Genomic DNA, 20776 nt, shown 5'->3' with positions numbered 1-20776 from the left:
TAGACTCAGGCGTGGTCGCAGCCATCCAGTGAATGAGTCATGTAATGATCATAATAAGACACAAATCGCAGCCTGGATCCCAAAAGACAAAATCCAGGGTCTTGCGCTCCATCTCGACCCGAACAAAGTACAGGTTCAAGCATGCGAATACATGAGTTGAAGTCGAACATGCATGAACATCGTCTGATTACCAGTCAATATTGAAAACTGTTAACAGACGCGAGAGGTACCACCAATAATGACAATGGTCCTCAAGGTACTATAGGTACAATCTACGGCGTGTGAATCAATGAGTTGGCGTCGAACACCCGTAGAATCATTTGATCGGAGGCCAATGATGAAAACCTCTCGTCGAACACGAAGAACCTACCATTGAGGCATGCAGGCTCCAAGGCACCGAAGGGAGTCTCTAGATCAGCTTCCTGGATAATGAGCTGAAGTCGACAGGAAGTGACCTTGATCAAAGGTGGGCCATAATGTTTCCCACATCATTGACATGAGACAGAGGAAAGATGTTGTGGTGATTCAGAATTATGTGAGGTATCAGAGGGAGGTTGTGATTCTGCAGAGGTCAACTTCTCTTGAACATATCGGCGGCACGATAGTGGACTTGGCAGTATTTGACATCAAATGAGCAGAGGTCATGGTGACAAGGCAATGAGCAGATGAGAGGTCAAATAGGATCACCCAAACCCACGGAGGCTAATGTGAAACAAGACGAGATGTTCCCACCCAGACACGAATGCAAACTAGTGCCATGTTCAAGAGCGACATACTGCCGACACGACAATGATTATGGATCCATTTTCCCCACCATTTCTGGCGAGTACCCCAGTTATTTTTAACAAGCTTGACGGGGATAGCATATGCTTGTGGGCGTCATTACGACATAATCCGATGTCATTAAGTTTTAACAAGTCTGACAAAGGAAGAACTTGGCGTCTTTTCCTATTTAGAGAGTTTGAAAAAACAGCAAAAAAGTAAACTCCGGGGGGGTCCTTTTTCGTAAAGTTGTGTCTCTCGAGCCCGAAAAAGTATAAAACAATGCTCGAAAGAACCGCCTGACCATTACAATTGAGGAGTACTTTTCATGAGTAGTGATATCGATCTGAAAAAGTAAAAAAACGATCAACATCATGTCATTTCATAACCATTAACGAACCCGAAACGACAAGGGTCCGACGATCTTTTCGTTTTCACACGGTCGGAAAAGGGTTTAAAGACGACCACCTCTTATTTATGTTTAACGAGTCAAGAGGGGAAACCCAACAATCTTTTCATTTTTAGCGAGTCAAAAAGAGCTGAAAGATGACTCCATAGTGACTTTTTCGTGTATTTACCGAGTTCGAAAAAGTATAAAATACAACTCATTTCACCATCGAAGTTGCAAAAAGGACCTGTCATAGCATCAAAAGCAAGCGTAAAATCAATTTTCAACCAAAAATATATTAAAATATTCAAAAAAGAACTCTTTAACCCTAATTACAAGTCAAAAATTCTATAAATATGGTGAAAATGTAAAAAATAGAATTACTTTTACTTTTTACCTCTTACATAGTGGTGGTGGTCCATTTGGGGAGCAAACTTCGAGCAGTGATTACCGCCAATCCGTGCAACCATTTGAGATTCCGCCAGTTTCAGGTAAGAAGTGCTTCCTTTAGCTCCATTTTCATACTCTTTTTATGCAGTTTGTTCCCGGATTGAGCCTCCACAAGGGGGATTTCAAAATTTAGGGTTGCGCCCCATTGGCGCGGGTATCCGGCACGGGTCCATGCCAATGGGGTGATTTACCCAAAGGTGCCGCACTATTGGCACGACCTAACTTTTTATTTGAATTTGCCCATCATTTTTTAAATTTTTCCGGTTTGTAAGCCTACCAGGGTTTCATTAATGATTTATTCATCCTCGTGGGTGCAGGAAACAAGCAAAAATGGTGGTGGAATGGAAAGAAAGGGAGCATGATGCCGTAGATGCCTTGGCCATAGTGGATGAGGGATGTATGAATGCTTTGAGAGACTGTGGTCTCAAAAAGTTCTTCCTCACCTCTTATTTGCGAGCTCAACCGGAGCTATTACAGTTCATAGTGGATGCTTGGGATGTCGATGACCAAGTATTCCGCTTACGGGATTAGACCTTAGAGCTGGATGTATCTGATGTGTACTTCATTACTGGGCTATCATGGAGAGGGGCGAGCCCCATTTTGACCGGAAGCAGGCCTTCTGGGGAGAAGATAGGTGAAGTGAAGGCTCGTGTGTGCCCAGAGGCACAATTTGGGAAAAACAGTGCTAAGGTGGATATCGCCACCATCCATGACTTGGCTCTTAGGGTGATACTGTTCACTATCACGCGCGTAGCTCAGGTACAGGCGCCCCATGAGGCAAGCAAGAATCATTTGTTACTAGCGACAGAATGCCTTAGCCCCACCATTTTTTACTGGGCTACAGCGGTGACTACAAATATCAAAAGGCAACTTACAAAGTGTAAGCGCGGGGGAGTGAAACAGTTCAGGTATGGCTCGATTGTGGTGTTGTTCTTCTTGGAACGATTGCCGCTCTTCCAGTACCAGGGAGCTGTAGTGGCGGACCCATTGCCACGAGAGCCTAGGATGGCTCGCTAGGCAGCATTGATGCCCAGAGGAGGAGGGGGCCAACAGATGTCATGGAGGCCCGAGTTCTTCATATGGCTTCACCATCAGCTGATCGTGGCAGAGGATTGGCCATACGCGGGAACCAACTTCATGGGGGACCCAGACCTCCCACTGCCATAGGGGGAGGAGTGGGAAGAGGAGTTAGGTATGATCTTCTCTTTTTGGTGTTTTATGTATTTTCATTTTTTTGTCAATACATGCATGTTCTGATGACAATTGGATGTATATGCAGATGTGGGCCCAGAGCGACCAGCCGGCTTGTCTCCTATAGCGCGGAGGGACCAACCTGCAGCTGACCCTCAGGCAAGGGGAGCCGTGGGGGAAGAGTTGGTGCATAATCTCGAGGGACTTACCCAAGGGATTCCAGGTTACGCTAGATTGGCGGACGTGCCCTTTGCATACCAGAGGCACACAGTGGGGGTGCCGACCCGCATCCATCGTCTGTTGAGACGCTTGGTGCACACGGTGACGTGCTATCATGAGCACCACCACGAATAGACTCCTAGGCTTCTTTCATGCATATTTTTTGAGGGAGATGTTGTCCGAGGATGTATCAGGATGAACATGTATTATTTTTTTGGGTTTTGTAACGCACGCAGTGCAAACATTATGACACACACATATATATATATACATATGCCTATGGTTTATTATTGTGCTTTTATGTGCTCGCTTGTATAATGTTTTGATTATAAATTACGCAAATGTCTATCTAATACATGATTGGCCAATGCATCAGATAATGTGTTTAATCGTCGTGGAATATGCTGATATGTGATAAAGTCAAAATTCCTTTCTAAAAATTTAACACGTAAGTACAACCTTAAAATGTGACGGTCTCTGACGGAATATCGCCCATTGAGCTGATGGACGACAAGTTGAGAGTCTAGGTTAACAAGCAATGTACGAATACCGAGATTAATTGCCTCGGCTAATAATTCAATAACAGCGCTATATTCAACAACATTGTTTGTAGTACAGCCTAAATAGACACCTTGAATATCTATCAACTCACCGTGAGGATCGTAGATCACCCACGCCACAGAGGACAAATTACGAGTGCTGCGGCAGGCACCATCAGCGAAACCAATGTAAGGTGCACCCGACATCTGCACAAGAAGCAAAAAGACACAATAAGGGGCAATCACGCTTTCACACCAAACTGAAAACATGAAAACTCACACACACACACACGCATGTACAAGTCGAAGCTCATGAATCATACATAGTACTTTTTCAAGTACAACCCATTGCGGGGCTTATCAAGAGGATTACCTTCGTAGTCAACTAGCTCGTACGCCCCTTTTTGCAATACTCTCTTTACAATGTAAGGGCCTAGCCACATGGGTTCGAGTTTGCCTTCCCCCAGCTTGTCATTTGCTTGGTCGTATAGCAGGACAAGGTCTCCCTCAACAAAGGAACGAGGATGAATGGTATGGTCAAAATGAGTTTTGACTCTCTTCTTTTGAGCTTCGATGGCTAGGGAGGCTAAACGACGGGTCTCGTCTAACCGTTCTAGATAAAGAAGCCATTCCTCTACCGGAGTAGTGTTGGGAAGCAACTCGATGGCTATTTTCAACGAAGGAATTTCACATTCTATAGGAAGGGTAGCCTCCAATCCATAAACTAGTTGAAATGGAGTGAAACCAGTGGCGTCCTTCACAGAGGTTCGGTAGGCCCACAAGGCGGGAAACAACATCAGATGCCAATTAGACTTATGCATGTCAACAGTACGTTGAAGCATCGTAACCAGAATCTTGTTAACGGCTTCAACCTGACCGTTAGACTGAGGATAGTACGGGGTTGAGCTATCGTGCCGTAAGCCTAGTTGGGTTGTCAGCTTGGTCATCATGTGATTACGGAAATGCTTTCCGTGATCTGTGACGATGGCCTGTGGAACTCCGAACCGCGTAATAACATGATTGAACAAAAACTGCGTCGTTGTATGACTGTCTTCAGTTAATGTGGGCATTGCCTCGGCCCATTTTGTAAAGTAATCGACGGCAACGATAATAAACCCATGCCCCCTGGCCGAGCGAGGCTTACAGGTTGTATAATAAATGGCCCATTTTGCAAAAGGGCCTACGGTCACTACAGGGTGCAGCGGGGCCGGTGGTGCACGCATCTTCCGCTGGTATATCTGGCATGCATGGCATGAGCGGACAGCAAGAATGAAATCCTTAAAAATGGAGGGCTAGAAATAACCAGTGCGAAGTATTTTTTGAGATGTGGCATATCCGGACATATGGCCACCACAGGCGCCAGAGTGGCAGTCATTCAGGACTTTCTCAGCCTCCTCGAGGGTAAGACATCGGCGAAGAACGGAGTCAACGCCGAGACGGTACAGGGTGTCTCCTATGATCCGATAGGGTTGAGATTGATGGCGGATCCGCTGCCGAGCATCTTTGGATACAGTGGGGCGGAAAGAGGACGTTTGTAAATAAACAATAATATCCCCGTACCAGGGATCGAGGGTGCTGATCAGAAAAAGAGTTTCGTCCAGGATATGATCCTTCGAAAGAGAGGGTGCAGAAGGAGATGGCAAAGAACAGAGTAATTCAGCAAAGACCAGAGACTTCTTAGACTTGGCAGCAGTAAATTCCAAGTCAAACTCTTGGAGGATTACGATCCATTTCGAGTATTTGCCCCCCAGCAACTGACGCGACAAAATGTACGTCATCGGGTTGCAGTCAGAAATCACGGTCGTGGTGCGCAACAGGATATAATGCCGGAAACGTTGGACGGTGCACACAGCGGCCAATGCCAACTTCTCAATGTAAGCGTAGCGAGTTTCGGTATCCAGGAGGTTGCGGCTGAGGTAATAGATAACGTGCTCATTGTCGTCATCATCATCCTACACTAGAACCATGCCGATAGTGGTATCGGCGGCGGCCAGATAGAGAGTATAATCACGATGGTAGTTCGGAGGTCTCAATAATGGAGCAGAGACAAGGAGGCTCTTGAGTCGCTCGAAAGACTCCTGAGCGATAGCGTCCCAATGAAAGGGTGTGTCTCGCTTCAACAACCATGTGAAACCCTTAGCCACCTCGGCATAATTCGGAATGAATCGTCTGAGGAAATTTGCTTTGCCCTGCAAACTCTACAACTGCTGCAAAGAAGCAGGGGGAGGAAGATTCAGAATGGCCTCGATTTTGAGGGGATCCAGACGGATGCCTTCTCGGGAGACGATAAACCCGAGTAGTCAACCTGATTCAATGTTGTTACACTAAAATTTGTCACCATGACTATCTACAGTTAGTATGTCTCCATCAACTGTCATACTATCCTCCTTGGCAAGTCTTATACCTTTGCTCCTCATGTCAAACTCCAAGAAAGAGAGAAAGTCCTTAAAAAGTCAATTAACTCTGGTTACGCAGTTTCTCTTAACCTTACGTGCATGTACGCACCCCAAGTTCACAATAACTGCGTACTTGTATGCTCTGTCTGTAAAGGGGTGGGTGCGTACTCCTGTAAAGGTCAAAAGGCGCGAGTTTTACTTCAAAAAAGTTACTTGTGGTCGATTCTAGAGCATTCTAGAAGTTGGTTTGACGTGTATTGAGCACCTCCAGATGGTTCATGTATCCCTATGAAAGAGGAACTTATCCCATCAAGAGGGGAGTTATCCCATTCAAAGAGGGGCTTATCCCATTGATGGTGGACCTGATTAACCTCCTCGAAAGCAATATAAATACAGGCATTGGGCCAGAGGGAGGGGAGGTTGAAAGCTGAACATTCCTAAGGGTAGATGCCGCTGGAATTAGGACTCCCTTATAGAGCTTGAGAGGAGAGATTCCCATCCTTTCTTAGCTTCATTTGGAAGTGGGTGAGCTGATCAAAGTAAAGGAGAACTCTTGCTGGACCCTGGGAAGGACCTGCACAACACCAAGGCACTGGTTGTAATGGTTTCTTTTGTTTCCACTTAATACAATTAAGCTCATTTTTCTCAACAAGTTGTTGTACATAATTTGTTTCATATACTCCTTGGTCTTTATGATGAATATGTTTTATTTTATGAGTTATTCAGGTGCTATGTAATTGTTTGCTTGTTAGTGAATGCAAGTTTCGAAGAGAAGGAGGAGCTCATCCGGATCGGAGAGCCTGGACTGCTACAAACAGTGTGGGACTAAAGGTATGTTTTGAACACCTGATTACTTGTATTCTAAATGCATATTTAGGGAAAGATAGTGTTTAATTGTCTTGTTTGTCACTAGAAAGCCTTAGCTTCTAGGGAGGTCGGTTTTGTCCGCAAAATTGACTCTTTCCACATGACAAACGCAGAAGACACATTTATGAGGATTGAGCCGAATACGCTAGTGTCGACAGTGGAGAAAGATTTCGTGAAGATGGGAAGGATGGTCCTGACGCTTGAATGAATGAGCTGGAAGATCATCCAAGTATGGCTGTACAATGTGACGAATTTAATGAAAGGCATAGGACATTGCACGTTGGAAGGTAGCGCCGGCATTCTTTAAACCGAAAGGGAGCTTCTTATAGGCAAAAGTGCCCCAAGGATAGATAAAAGCCGTCTTATGTTGATCAGCGGGCACAATGTTGATCTGGTTATATCCAGAAAATCCGTCCATAAACGAGTAAATTTCGCTTCCTGCACACTCATCAATGAGTTGATCGATGAAGGGTGTAGGGAAGTTATCCTTAGGACAGGCGAGATTGATATCACGGTAATCAACACAGACTCGAATAGTGCCCTGCTTTTTGTTCACAGGGACTATATTAGAAACCCAATCTGTCAGTGGAATGGGGTAAATGAAACCAGCCTTGAGAAGCTTTTCGACTTCTGCTTTGATGGCTGCAGCCTTTCGGGGTGCACAGGGTGTAGGCACTGACGAACAGGCTTAGCACCTGGATACGTAGGTATCTCGTGCACCACTATACTAGGGTCGATGCCGGGCATCTCTTCGTAGGACCAAGCAAAGACATCACGAAATTTGCGAAATAGGTCAGTGTAGAGTTGAACTTCCTCTGGAGTGCAAGTGACTCCAATGTAAATGTGCTCGACAATCCCCGATTTGACAGAGATGTCGATGGGTTGGGTTTGCGTAATGTTTCCCATATTGCCCTCAGAAGATACTTGGTAGATTTTGAATAGGTATTTGAAGGGGCAAGGGTGGGATACACGAAGCAAACCGTTCGAGACATGCGATCATTTCCTGATGGGCAGGGAGAAATGAGAAACGGTGGTGATGATCTGACCAAGGGGGCTCCTCAAGAGACATGGTCTCTATGATGGCTTCATCGGAAGGAAATACTTCCTTTAATGGATCCGAAGTAGCATCATCTCCAAGCCAAGGGAAATGAACATACGAATCGGGAACACCGCTCGGAAGAGCAGGTTCGGGAGGGGGAGCCGATGCAGCAATGATTTCGACGTAGTTGAGCTCAGCGGGACTCAACGGCATCATATCGCCCCAGGATTCTACCTGATTAGTGGGAGGGAGGACCCACGGATTAGAACGCACGGAAATCATGTTAATAGGGGCGAGATTCGGAGGTGGGAGTGGAAAGACACCCATTAGGGCGGGATCCTTAAAGAGTTCGGCTCCCACACTCTCAAATGATTTAGAGGTATGCTCCACGAATGGCACATTACCCTCGGAAGAAGAGGTGAAGAAGGAGAGCTAGTCTACCGTGACAATATTCCCTTGATGAGGGAAACGAATGACACGGAAAAGGGAGGAAGCCACGACTTGCATGGCGTATGTCCAACTACGTCCGAGGAGGAGGTTGTAGGTAAGATTAGCGTCGAAAACTTCGACCTCCACTTCTACCGTCTTCCCTTCAAAGGAGATGGGCAAGCGTTGGAGGATTCCATAAGGACGGGACTCTCTTCCACCAAAGGCTTCTAACGTCGTAGGAGACTGGCTCAATGTTGGAGAACCAATAGCTTTCCAGCAAGCAACAGACATGATGCAAGTTGAGGCACCTTCATCAATGACTGTACGATGAATCGTTTTACCATTGATGATGACCTGTATAAGGAAAGCGATTTGGTGAGGCAGTCTCGGCGTATAGCCCTCGAGATCAAAAGAAATCAGATCCGAGTCAGCCGGGTCTATGCCACCGATGGCCGATAGCAAGGACTTCCTCTGGGAGGGGCAGCTCTGGAGGACTTCTAGAGCAGACATAGCAGGCGGAGCCTGGGCTAAGTCCTCAACAATGTTGTAGTGCTGAGCAGCACGAGCATTCGGGTTGTAAGAAGACTTACGGAGTACACCTTTTGGAGGGGGTCGGATCGTCGTCTCAGTGCTAGGTCGTTCGATGTGGAGTGGACCAGAACTAGACCTAGGAGCACTGGAGGGGACCTCCGGCTCTTTCCCGGCATGAGATGGATATTCTTTTGCTCGAGTAGTGACATGGATGGGAATCGTCCCAGCCATGAAGACTTGAGAGCCGAATGAAGAAGAGGGTTGCGATGGATCTGCCACCATTTGAGTTTGCTGTGAAGGGAAAGGTTCTTTAAGCACAGCAGGAGTCCCAGGAGCACCCTTCAATAATCGACTAACTTCGGACCACCTGTGGCAGTCTTTAGTGTAGTGATCCTCATCACAGATAAGACAAGGATACTTAGGTTTTCGTTTGGCTCCTTCCTCAGGTGTAGATTTAGGGGAGTCCTGTTTGGGCTGTTCGGATTTATTCTTGGCTTTCCCTTTCTTTTTTCCTTTCGAGGATTTATCCACTGTGGTGGACTGAATGGCGTTTACCTCGGAGGTACTTCCAGAATTAGATTGACCCTGAGAAGTGTTTCCATTAGAAGCATTCTGTTTTTGCTTCCCAGGGTTCGCAGATGACTTCTTTGAAGACGCGTTTACAGAGCCAATAACACCGTCAACAGATGGTTTTGGCGGAGCTTTGGATGTTCCGGGTCTCGGGGCATCTGGCAAATAATCATATAAAGTACCTGACTGAGAATATACCAAGTCAAGGTACTTAGCACGTGTGATAGCTTGCTCTTCAGTTACACAAGCCCCCATGGCGATGTCTCGTGCAATTGCAGGGACAAAGGAAGTTGTGAACCAATCGGTCAGGAGCTGATCAGGAATCTAAAATTTGATGAAGCGACGACGACGTCTCCATTCATGTATATGATCGGATATATGCGTGGCCATGTCCTGTTTGAGAGACGTAAGGAGATGTGTCCCTGTCTCATACCGAATGGGTAACTGAAAATGAGTTAGGAATGCCATAGCCAGTGAGTTAAAGTCTTGAAATGTTCCGCGATTCAACTCAATATACCACTTAGCGGCCGAGCTGGTGAGAGTCCTTTGGAAGAGGCGGAGCCGGATGGAGTCATCAAGCCATGAGTTGGATGAGCACCAAAGGCGATAGATCATGACATGGGCTTGAGGGTCCTCACCAGCTTTGCCATCGAATTTCAGGCAATCACCGGGTATCTTAGTTGGAACTGGTGGCCAATATGGATTATGAAGAATGGGATCATTCGTCAACTTGGACACATCTGGAAGATCCAACGTCGCTAATAAAGGCAACTGAGGATTAAAGGACATTTGTGGCTGTGGAAGAGAGGTAGTACCAGGGTTCCAACCAGGTGGTGGTTGCCCCCATGGACTTTGTCCGGATGGGCCTGGCCCATAAGGGTTTTTCCCATAGGGATTTTTCGCATAGGGGTTCTGTCCATAAGCAGACAGTTGACCTTGGGTCTGCCCCCTAGCACCCCATGGATTAGCAACTTGTCCTGCAGGTGCAACGTACTGTTGCTGATAATTCTGGTAAGGAGCGACCTGCATTTGTTGATAATTTTAATAAGGGGTAAATTGAGTTTGCCCCTGGGGTTGCTGGTAGCCATACATTTGCTGAGCTCCATACTGAGCCTAATAAGAAGGTTGCGCTTGGTAAGAAGGTTGGGGTCGTGGCCCACCTTGCATTTGATAACCAATTTGAGTCTGGGGCCCAGAAGGATGTCCTTGAACAGGTTGAGCTTGGACCATCTGGCCGGAAGGTTGGCCTGGTTGGGCTTGGGACGGACCTGTTTGCCCAGAAGGATGTGCTTGCTGGGTACCAGGTTGTCCTTGTGCAACTAAGGGTTGTCCTTGCGGAACAGATGGTTGAGCGGGCTAGACGGCCGGTTGACCTTGAGGTTGGCCAGCCTGTCCAGAAGGATGACTAAGCTGGGCAGTGGGTTGGCCTTGCTGTGTAGAAAGCTGACCTGCTTGCCTAGAAGGATGACTAGGCTGAGCAGTGGGTTGGCCCTGTTGTATGTAAGGCTGCCCCCCTTGCCCAGAAGGATACCCCTGTTGGACTGCCAGTTGACCTTGTGGAATATAAGTTTGTCTAGCTTGTCCAGAGGGATAACCCTGCTGGATACCAGGTTGACCTTGTTGGATGTAAGGTTGTCCTGGTTGTCCAGACAGGTAACCTTGCTGGGTACCAAGTTGCCCCGGATAACCAGAAGGTTGATTCAGATAAGTAAAAGATGGACCACCAGCGGCCGAAGGTTGTCCCTGATAGGGTTGTCCTTGTGGGCCCCCAGATTGTCCTGGGTAAGACTGGCCATAATGTTGCTGCCCTTGGGGGGTTTGCACATAAGATGGCCGGCCTTGGTTAGGCGGTCCTTGAAGCTGTGCAGGCATTGCTTGGCCTCCATGGAATGAGGTGGTACCAGGGTTCCAAGCAATGGATAACGGTACCGAAACCTCAACAAAAGGTTGAGTAGGCAAGGGTTGAGAATGTTGAAGGTATTGACCAGTAGAATCGTAATAAAAGAGTGGACCTTGCGCATTCGGATCCTGAACAGCTTGTCCATAGGCATCATATGGCCCCCCTCCTGGAACGAGACCAGAAGAGGGTGGAGCACTTTGTGCAGGGTGGACAACTCTAGGCGAGAGTGCCGGCTGGCCATTACTCACTTGACCGTGAGGGGGACCAGAACCAGTGTTCAAGGTTGAAGACGCTGTTACGGCACTAACAATCGGAGTTGAATGCACTACACAAACAGTTGGATTCGTCGAAACTGAAGTGACAGGTGTAGTGTGGACTTGTGAAACAAAAGATCCCGTGGTGGGAGTGATATGGGGATCCCACATGGTCGAAGCGGGGGTCTTGGCACTTACCCTATCCCTCAACGACTGATAGCGTGGGGGGAGTGGAGAAGTAGCTGGGATGGGAGTGTCGATATTCGACAACACAGGTGTCTCACTCACTCTAGGATATGTCTCATCCATGTGAGAGGTAGACATTGGAGACGAAACACCAGGGGGGGTAAAAGCAATATCGTCCTCGTCAGGCTCCCAGGTGGGGTTCCAATGAATTTCGTAACCTTCGTCGTCCGGAGTGCGAGAGTTGATCGGTTGGATACTCGGGATAACAGGAAGAGTATCACTTACAACCGGTACCTCAAGAGTGACGGAAGACGGAGACCCTTGATCACTTGGTCGACGGTTCAGCCAGGATGACAAACTTCAAACGAGACCTAAGGGAGTCTAACAATAAAGGACCCTACTCAAACTAATGCACACAAGATCTAACCAAATAAATTTTAAGATGCAAAGACACAACTTGACCTTTTCATGTTTTAAGAGTCAAGAAAAGGACAAAAAGGTGACTCTAGTCGCCTTCGAATGTTTTGTGAGCCCGAAGTGACAAACTGCTCAAGTGAGCCTTTTCTTTTAAGGAGTCCGAAAAGGATCAAAAGTGACTACTCTGGAGAGACTAGGAAAAGGGTTTACCAAACAAATCTGTAAAACTGCATATACACCTTGGCAATCATATGAAAACCAAGGACTTCCCGTACGGCAGTCAATCTTCCCGAATGCTGTGTTCGGTGCGTTACGGCTTGTAAGGCGGCAGACATGGCTTCCTGTGGATAAAGGATGATAACCTAGTGGGGTCTCCCCTATATACGCGATGGTACGTGGGAGCTCAAGTCCGTGCTAGACCACTATCGAGTCACAAAAGGAGGAATCACCCAACCATAGTGTGAAACAACAGTGACTAGGTTTAACGACGTCGAAGCACGTCTCTAGCCTAGACCTCTAATTAGTGAGCGTTATGTTCCAATGCATTTTTAAGTTCATTCAGTTCATTTTATGGTTGATCTTTAGTTAAGTTTCAATTTCCAGGTCCTACCGTATGTAATCTCTCACAATTCCCTAAATGCAAGCTATATGCCAAAGAATATCATTTCGTTCGATGAATACTATCTACGAGAGAGTTGAGAATTTTTCAAACAAAATGGCCATAATCAAGAAGCACTCTAATGCAGCTAATGACAAATAAACGAAACTTTTCTTTGTTTTAAATCACTTAATCAATGAAAAGATTCTAATTTCAATTAACTAATGCAACGCAAAAGAGATTATTTGTTTTTCTTTTCAATGGCAAAGTGCACTAAACAAATTTTGAGAGATAGTAACACCGAGCAAAAGATAAATTTCACTCGATGAGAACACAATCGAATCCCCAAAACAGTCCTTCAAACCCAAGAAGAAAGCACAAAGACCTCTATGAGCTATGTGATCTAAGTCCAAACGAAGCCAAGCTAAACCCAAGCGAAAATGAAACAAATCACTTGAAAAAAAGCTTTGACAACTACTGAGCAAATGCAAAAAGTAATCACAAAGTCGACTGGACGATCAAAGAACCCAAGACTCCTACGAAAGGCTCGATGCACAAAGCCACTAGATGCCCTTGGGCTAAAAAGTGTAATCGATAGAAAGAGGCAAACACCCAAAGGATGAAGGTCTAAAACCAGTCAAACAAGGATCAAACACACTCCAGTAATTGAAAAAGACGCGGAAAAATACAAATCCAAGCTCAGAGGGCTTGAAGACAAGCGAACTGGAAACGTTGACAGGCCTGGCGCGACTGTCAGGCTGCAACTCGCGCTTTTATGGGATTGGCGCGGGTTGTTTTTGAGCAACTTGCGCCAATTGGTGCGATTGTAAGGCTAAAAAGCGCGCTAATAAAGTTTGCTAAGTCAAAAACAAAAGCAAGCAACTCAGGGCTTGAAGACAGTATCTAGGCAAACCAGGAAGCAAGAAACAGCAAGAAATCCAACCCAGAAAGCTATCTAAGCAATCAAAGCAAGAAAAACCAAAGAGACAAGACAAACTCCAAGTTGTTTAGCCCGTAAACCAAACCAGAGATTGAGTGAAGTGGCGTTGATCTACTTCGCTAATGCAAAGCAATAGCGTTTCGAAGGCTACCTGGCCGTACTTCAGGCTCTGTCTAAAGTTTACAAATCAAACAACAAGATCTCCCCAGTGGAGTCGCCAAATTGTTGTGGAGGTAAATCCTCTCTGCGGACAGAGACGATCCCTACTAGCCCAGACCAGGTCTAGCAACAATCACACAATGCTATCACACAAGTCCCTAATTGCAAATACAAAGTAGATGGTGAGAACCTACTTGGGTTCCAACGCTAGTGTTCGTAGAAGAGATGTCGCCCTCGTTCCTTTGCCTTGGCCAGTCACGATCCCCACGATCTCCGTGATTGGACACCTGCACATGCAAAGAACAACACGAAAACAAGCATAAAATCTAGTAGATGCAATTATATATCAGTCAGAAAAGATATAACTCAACATCAATCATTACAAAGGACAATGAGAGTGGAACCATAATGATAGTCATCTATTATTGATAAATAACAAAGAAGAATACAACCATTGTTCTGACGTCAAATCCTCCTTTGGCTGGGTAGTCAGCTACACAAGTCTTGCAAAGCTTGTTGGGATGAGGAACAAGTCTCTCTCTCTTTGGGTGACAAGAATCTCCTTACTTAGATTTGGCCTTATGGGTGCAAAGAAGGCTCTTGCAGCTTCAAACTCTTTATCACTATGCTAGAACTGGAACTATTGTAACTATCACTAGCTTGCTCAAGGCATAGAGGCAAGATTTTATAGATAGAGAAGAAAGAGATATGATCAACCACATTATTCATGGGATTGGCTTTATCACTTGGAAAATTCCATGAAAGGTGGCAAACCACTTTCCCTTCTTTGGAGATTCAAAGCCAAACCATCCTAGCTCAACATAGATTCAGTTGTTGAATGGGTTGAAGAGAACCTTCAGGAGTTTTTTGGTTAGAAACTTTACTCAATTCGGTTGGCACGAGTGCGACTCTGAGACAGAACACCAATAGCGCGCCCTCTTTAGAGGATTTCCCTCATTGGCGCGGGCAGTGAACTGAGGACCCGCGCTAATGCAAAAAGAGCTGTTTTCATGGAGATTTTGCAGGAGATGTCTTCAGGGCAAACGAGCTCATACTTAGAGGAATATGATGCAAGTGGTTTCAGGTCATGTCACTTCTCATAAGTCCCGAAATGAGTCCTCCAGTGTGCGGGTGAGGGGTAACAGGAACGATGACAAACGGTGACAAATTGCTGTGTAACAGTAACTTTCCGTACTGAAAACACTAGTTGGTGATGAAATCCAACGTCACAGAGTTCAATACAGAAATGGTGGTTGGAACAGTTACCCCGGCAACCTGCTTAATGAATAGACTGGCACACGTTCCTCCACTTAACCGTCTCGAGTGAAGAGAACCCCCCAGAAAATCCAAGTGAGTCTAGCCGACGTCTGCTCCAGGTACAGTGGGATCTTCCCACCACTGTCACCTGAGGAAGAGTCCTAAAGAATATGGCCACTAAGGTTACCAACTGAAACAAATATACCTAGGGGAACAGTCTACGATCCGATATGCACGCAAGGGCAGAGTAGCAAGCTCAATCCCCTTGAAGGCTCCTTGACATAATCCAAGGTTTACCAACAAGTGACCCCAGGCTCCTCGACAATGGTTAATCCGAGGTTTACCGTTTTTAATACGTGAATATCTGGCATCGTTCGCAATGAGGAAGGATTGATTCCCACACTGGTTTGAACACGATCTCGTGCTTCTCCTTTAAGAGGAGCTTTCCCAGAGCATAAATGCAACAATTGGATTTCTTCCCTACCACAAGATACAGCTACTTGTTTGTTTTTACTGTCTTGGAGAGTTAATTACTCTCCTACTCCAAGACACTAGCCTAAGCTAAGTTGGTGTATCAGAGCCCTAGAAATAAAAATGTTACTAGATGAATTTTACTTTAAGCGTTATTTTTTATTGGTTTTTGTTTAAGTCAAAAGGTGCGGAGATGAAACTCGTGGTATGAAGACTCGACTCAAAATCACTAAAAATGCACCTAATATGATTTAAACAATCTTTTTCTCTTCGATGAACTTCTAAACTAAGAAAGAGTTTGAGAATGCAAATACTTTTGTAAACACAAATCTTTCCTAATCAAACAAATTAAAAGAAGAGTTTTTTGTCCTTTCCAATGCACTCAAAACGAGACAACTAGTTATTTCACAAAAATTTCCCTTTTTCGTTTCAAAGCACTCAATCACTACAAAAACAAACCTTTTTTCCAAAAGAGATTTTTTATATTTTTTATAAAACACTCAAAACTATGAAAATGACTAACTTTGAGATCTATAAATTATAAAAACCTATTTGAAGTCAAAGCCTACTAAAAGTATTTTTTAAGGATGTTTTACTTAGCTAGATGTAAGCTAAGGACCAATTTATGCAGAATCACAAATAAGTCAAGAACAACCAATTTTGTTTTCTTTTTGAAAATGAAAATCCAAACTTTTAAACACAAGCTTTTCGAAGTTTTGTAAAGAGAAAACTCAAAGCGGATTCCTCAACAAGGGGAGATTTCATAAATGGTCAGACTCATAAGAAGGCTGGTAGACACTAAGGTGATCTGAAGTCTCTACAGCTTCTAAGCTCAGAGCCACTACACAACCAAAATGAAAAACAAGCCCAACAAGCAAAACTCCTAGGAATTTCACCTAAAACCCTAACACTAATGAAATCAACCTAAGAAAAGCTTTTGACAGGTTATATGCAGGTCTGGGCAGTGGATAACAATTTCTAAACAAAAAACTAAGCTGACTAATAGAGGAAATCTTAGGTTTTTCAAAATTTTGACAGGGTCCGCAGGCCCACAGTTGACACAGGTGCGGTCCCGCTCTGTGCTAAAAGCCAAGATGCGGATAGGTACACACTGTGTCAAACGGCTAGGGTGCGGTCCTCTCCCAAAGCTATGAAAAACAAAAAATAACCCTGGATCTACAAACTCTACCCAATTTTACACACAACAAGCCAAAAAAAGAAACAAAAACACAGTTTCTCAGGTCAAAGTAAAAACAAGGAAAACAATCAAGTCCCCAGCGGAGTCGCCATTTTGTCACACGGAATAAGTCGATCTTGCAGACAAGATAGACCTTCCTAGAATCTAAAGAAGACCTAATGAAAAGCAAACCAGCCAGACACTATCTTTCTCTAAATATGCTTTTATAAACAATGGCAAACAAGTGTTTTTAGGGCATACCTTAGGTCCAACGCAAGTTTGTGGATGCCCTCGCTCCTTTGATCCAAATGAGCTCCTTTGTCACGAATCTGCAAACACAAACAAGGCAAACAAATTAAATAGCACCTGAAAAGCCAATATCATAAAACATATTTAACATGAAAGTCAAGGAGTCCATGAAACAAATAACATAAGATACTTGTTGAGAAAAATGAGTTTGATTGTATTAATTCAAAAGAAGAAGAACTTTACAACCTTTTGTTGGCATTATGGCTAAAATGTTGTCCTTGATGGCAACCCATTCAGGTGATAGATCATAGTACTTCAAGTCAGCAGCAGAGATTGATGACCAGCTATCAAATATTGAAGAAAATAAGGGGTACGCAGGTACACCTTATAGAAAGTGCGTACCCGCAAGTACACCATATAGGGACCGCGTCCAGATACGCAGGCCAGCCGTTCAGGAGGTGCGTACCCCCAGTGCACACATTTCAAGACAAAGAAATTCACATGTGGGGTTTTCTTATGTTTTACTCTTGGTATTTAGCCGACGATATTGGGTTATTATGGTGTCGGCTCGTGGTATTGTTCCATGATTTTAGGAGGAGCTTGCCTATATAAAGCAAAGGAGATCATTTGGCTTGAGTATGTTTTTGGTTGAATATCTTATGAGGGCTAGATCTGGTCTAGATCTAAAGAAGGTGAATCTACTGATGGACTGAGATCTCTTCGGCGCATGATCAGATCTGTAGATCTGACTGTCTGGGTTATTCTTGAAGTCTTGAAATCATTTATGCCCGAAGGTACGCAGGTACAGTGAAAGAAAGGTGCGCCGGGACGCAGGCGCAGAAGCGCTGCAAGTGCGTCGGTACGCAGGCGCAGAAGCGCTGCAGTTGCGGAGGTACGCAGGAAGTCTATTTGGCACAGTGCGTGGGTACGCAGGTGCACAGTTCAGAATAGTGCGTACTGTACGCAGGCATTATATGGGTGAAGCTGCGTACTTCTCTTGAAATCAATTTAGCTGTTCATGTTTATCATTGCTGTGTTCTGGGTTTTGAAGTGATGTCTGGTTTCTGGTATTATGTTCTGATAACAGCAGTGATTGAGTGAATGATTATGATTAGCTTCAGAATTGATGGATCAGGTTCTTAATGATCTGATGGACTAGATCTGATTGATGACTCTCATTGTATATGTATTGATCTAGTGATTGGGTGTTTCAGAAGGTTGTTTGATTATGAGCTTCAATGTTGTTGTTGGGTCCAGTATGAAAATTGGATGAAATGTGGCCTTTCAGATTATGGGTTGTGCTTCAGTGTATCCAGTATGAAAATTGATGAAACGTGGTACTTGGAGGAGAGAAGATTGTAGGCCGGCGCCTACGTACTAGTATCTAAGCTAGTACAAGAGCTAAAGGAAATCTTTGGAGCATTATAGCAGGTAGTAGCCTGCGTACTAGTAAATGGATCGACTAGTACAAGAGAAAAGGGGGTTGTAGCTCCCGTACTGGTATAAGACTGCACCAGTACAAATATTGTAAAAGGATTTTCTTATTAAGAAGAAGATTGAGATGACTTGCAGCAGGTGGTTTTCTCCCGCATTGGGTTTCCACCTTATATCATTATGTTCATGTGTGTGCCTTATGTGTGATGATCTACTTTATGTTACTGCATCTGTTAACTGATAATATGGTTGATAATGTTCTAATGCACTCATTGAAGATCGATTAACTTAATCATAAGAAGTTGTGGAAGTAGCATATATGAATCTGATTATGGAAATGAAAAAGTTTTATTAATGTGATAATACTGATTCACCCCCCCCCCTCTCAGTATTATTTCCAACAATTGGTATCAGAGCAGGTCCTTTGATAGAAGCTTGATCGCTTGAAGGAGATTCGTGGAACAATGGGAAAGAAGCTTAAGAAGAAAGCTCATAAGAAGAAGAAGACATCTCAGAAGAACTATGACAGTGGGAGAATCGATTGGGGATTAGGCATAAGAAGCTCTTCAGACTCAGAATCAGATTCATAATCATTATCAGGTATGAATGTGTTATCCTCTGATGTTCCAGCTATATTTCCTTATGAAAGAGATGAAAGTGAAAGCGAAACTACTGAATTAGCTCTCATGGGTGAACAAGAAAGAAATGAAATAGAAGCAGAATTTAGAAGACTGACAAACAAAATTAGAACTCAAGAAGAAGTTATGAACATAAAGGATGATACTGCTAAGGCCCAACGAGAGTTATTCAAGGATAAATATCACAAGCTGCAGGATGAAGTAACATTACTAAGAAATGAAGTCAATGAAAAGAACATAACCATCATGAAACTCAGAGATAGATCCAGCTATTATGAAAGTCTTGAAGCCACAATCCGCTCACTAAAGGAAGAAGAAGAATCAAAGAAGCAGAATAAAGATCTAGTCCAAGATATTGAAAAATAGGGAAACGAAGTTATCAGCCTAAAATCTCAGCTAGAATGTGCTTTCAGAATTCGTCAAATGCAGCAGGATCTAAATGAAGAACAAGAAAAGGAGATTCTCAAACTAAGGAAACAAATGGAAGAAGGAAGGAAAGCTGAAGAAGATTTGAAAAGGCAATCTCTTGAAAAGGAAGAACAGCTTCAGGTTGAGGTAAATATCTCGAAAGGTAAACTAGAAGAAAAGGATAAGCTTTTACGATTTCAGGATAGTTCTAAAGTCTTGGATGATATTCTTAGTAGTCAAAGGTCTCCTACTATAAAGACTGGTCTTGGTTTTCATGAATCTGTTGAAGGTGAATCTAGTTCACAAGGTGAGGCAAGGAACTCTAAAGAGAAATCTAAAGTGATCAACGAAGAAATGAAAGATCAATCTCATCATCAACCAAGAAAAGAGAATCCTCAAAGAAAATCCTTTACTCCTCCTATGAATAATGTTGAATGTTATGTATGTCATAATCTTGGACATGTTGCAGCTAGATGTAGAAGAAGAAGAGTTCAAGACCATTATGCAGACAAGTCATCTCAATCAAGGTATTTTTATGGATATTGCTTTGCTTGCAATACGTTTGGTCACAAAGCTGCTGATTGTTACAAGAGGAATATGAAACATGTAAGATGTTATGCATGTAACAAGCCTGGACATATAGCTAAGGAATGCAGGAACAAAGTGTGGGCACCATATCAAAAGGAGAAAATGTCATCATCACGCTTGAAGATATGGAGGAAAAAGGAAGTACAGTCAGAAAAGGATGGCACAGCACAATGTACAGACATACCAAAATCAGAGGAAGCTGAAAGTACAAAACTTCAGGTTCCTGAATCTCATATGCAAACTTCATAAAGGCAAGTCGCATATATACGCGAGTTGGATACTGCACAATCGCGTATATGCTTGATTGAAGGCAGTAGGCAAGTGAAGTTGGAAATGAATCTATCAGATCTGGGAATCTGGCTGTCAGTGGCACAAAGGAGGACTGTTAATTCGGCCCTAATCAAAAGGACGCAGGTGTTTAACAGAAGAGCTGCGTGGGGACGCAGTGCAGAAACAGGAGATCTGCGTCGGGATGCAGTGCAGAAATAGGAGATCTGCGTCGGAACGCAGAGAAGATACAGGAGACCTGCGTCGGTACGCAGAGCAGAAGAAGGAGAACTGCGTGGGTATGCAGAGCGACTAAGGTTCAGGTGCGTCCGTGCAGTAAAAGTACGCGGCGCGATAGTATTTTCAGGTGCGTCCGTGCAGTAAAAGTACGCGGCGCGATAGTATTTTTGAGTGCGTCCCTGCAGTAACAGTACGCGGCGCGATAATATCTC

This window comes from Pinus tabuliformis, chromosome 3_2 (genome assembly GCF_031772625.1).
Source record: "Pinus tabuliformis cultivar Carrire ecotype Pingquan chromosome 3_2, CPIR1, whole genome shotgun sequence".
NCBI classification, from domain to species: Eukaryota; Viridiplantae; Streptophyta; class Pinopsida; order Pinales; family Pinaceae; genus Pinus; species Pinus tabuliformis.
Note: the sequence above shows the minus strand (reverse complement) of the source record.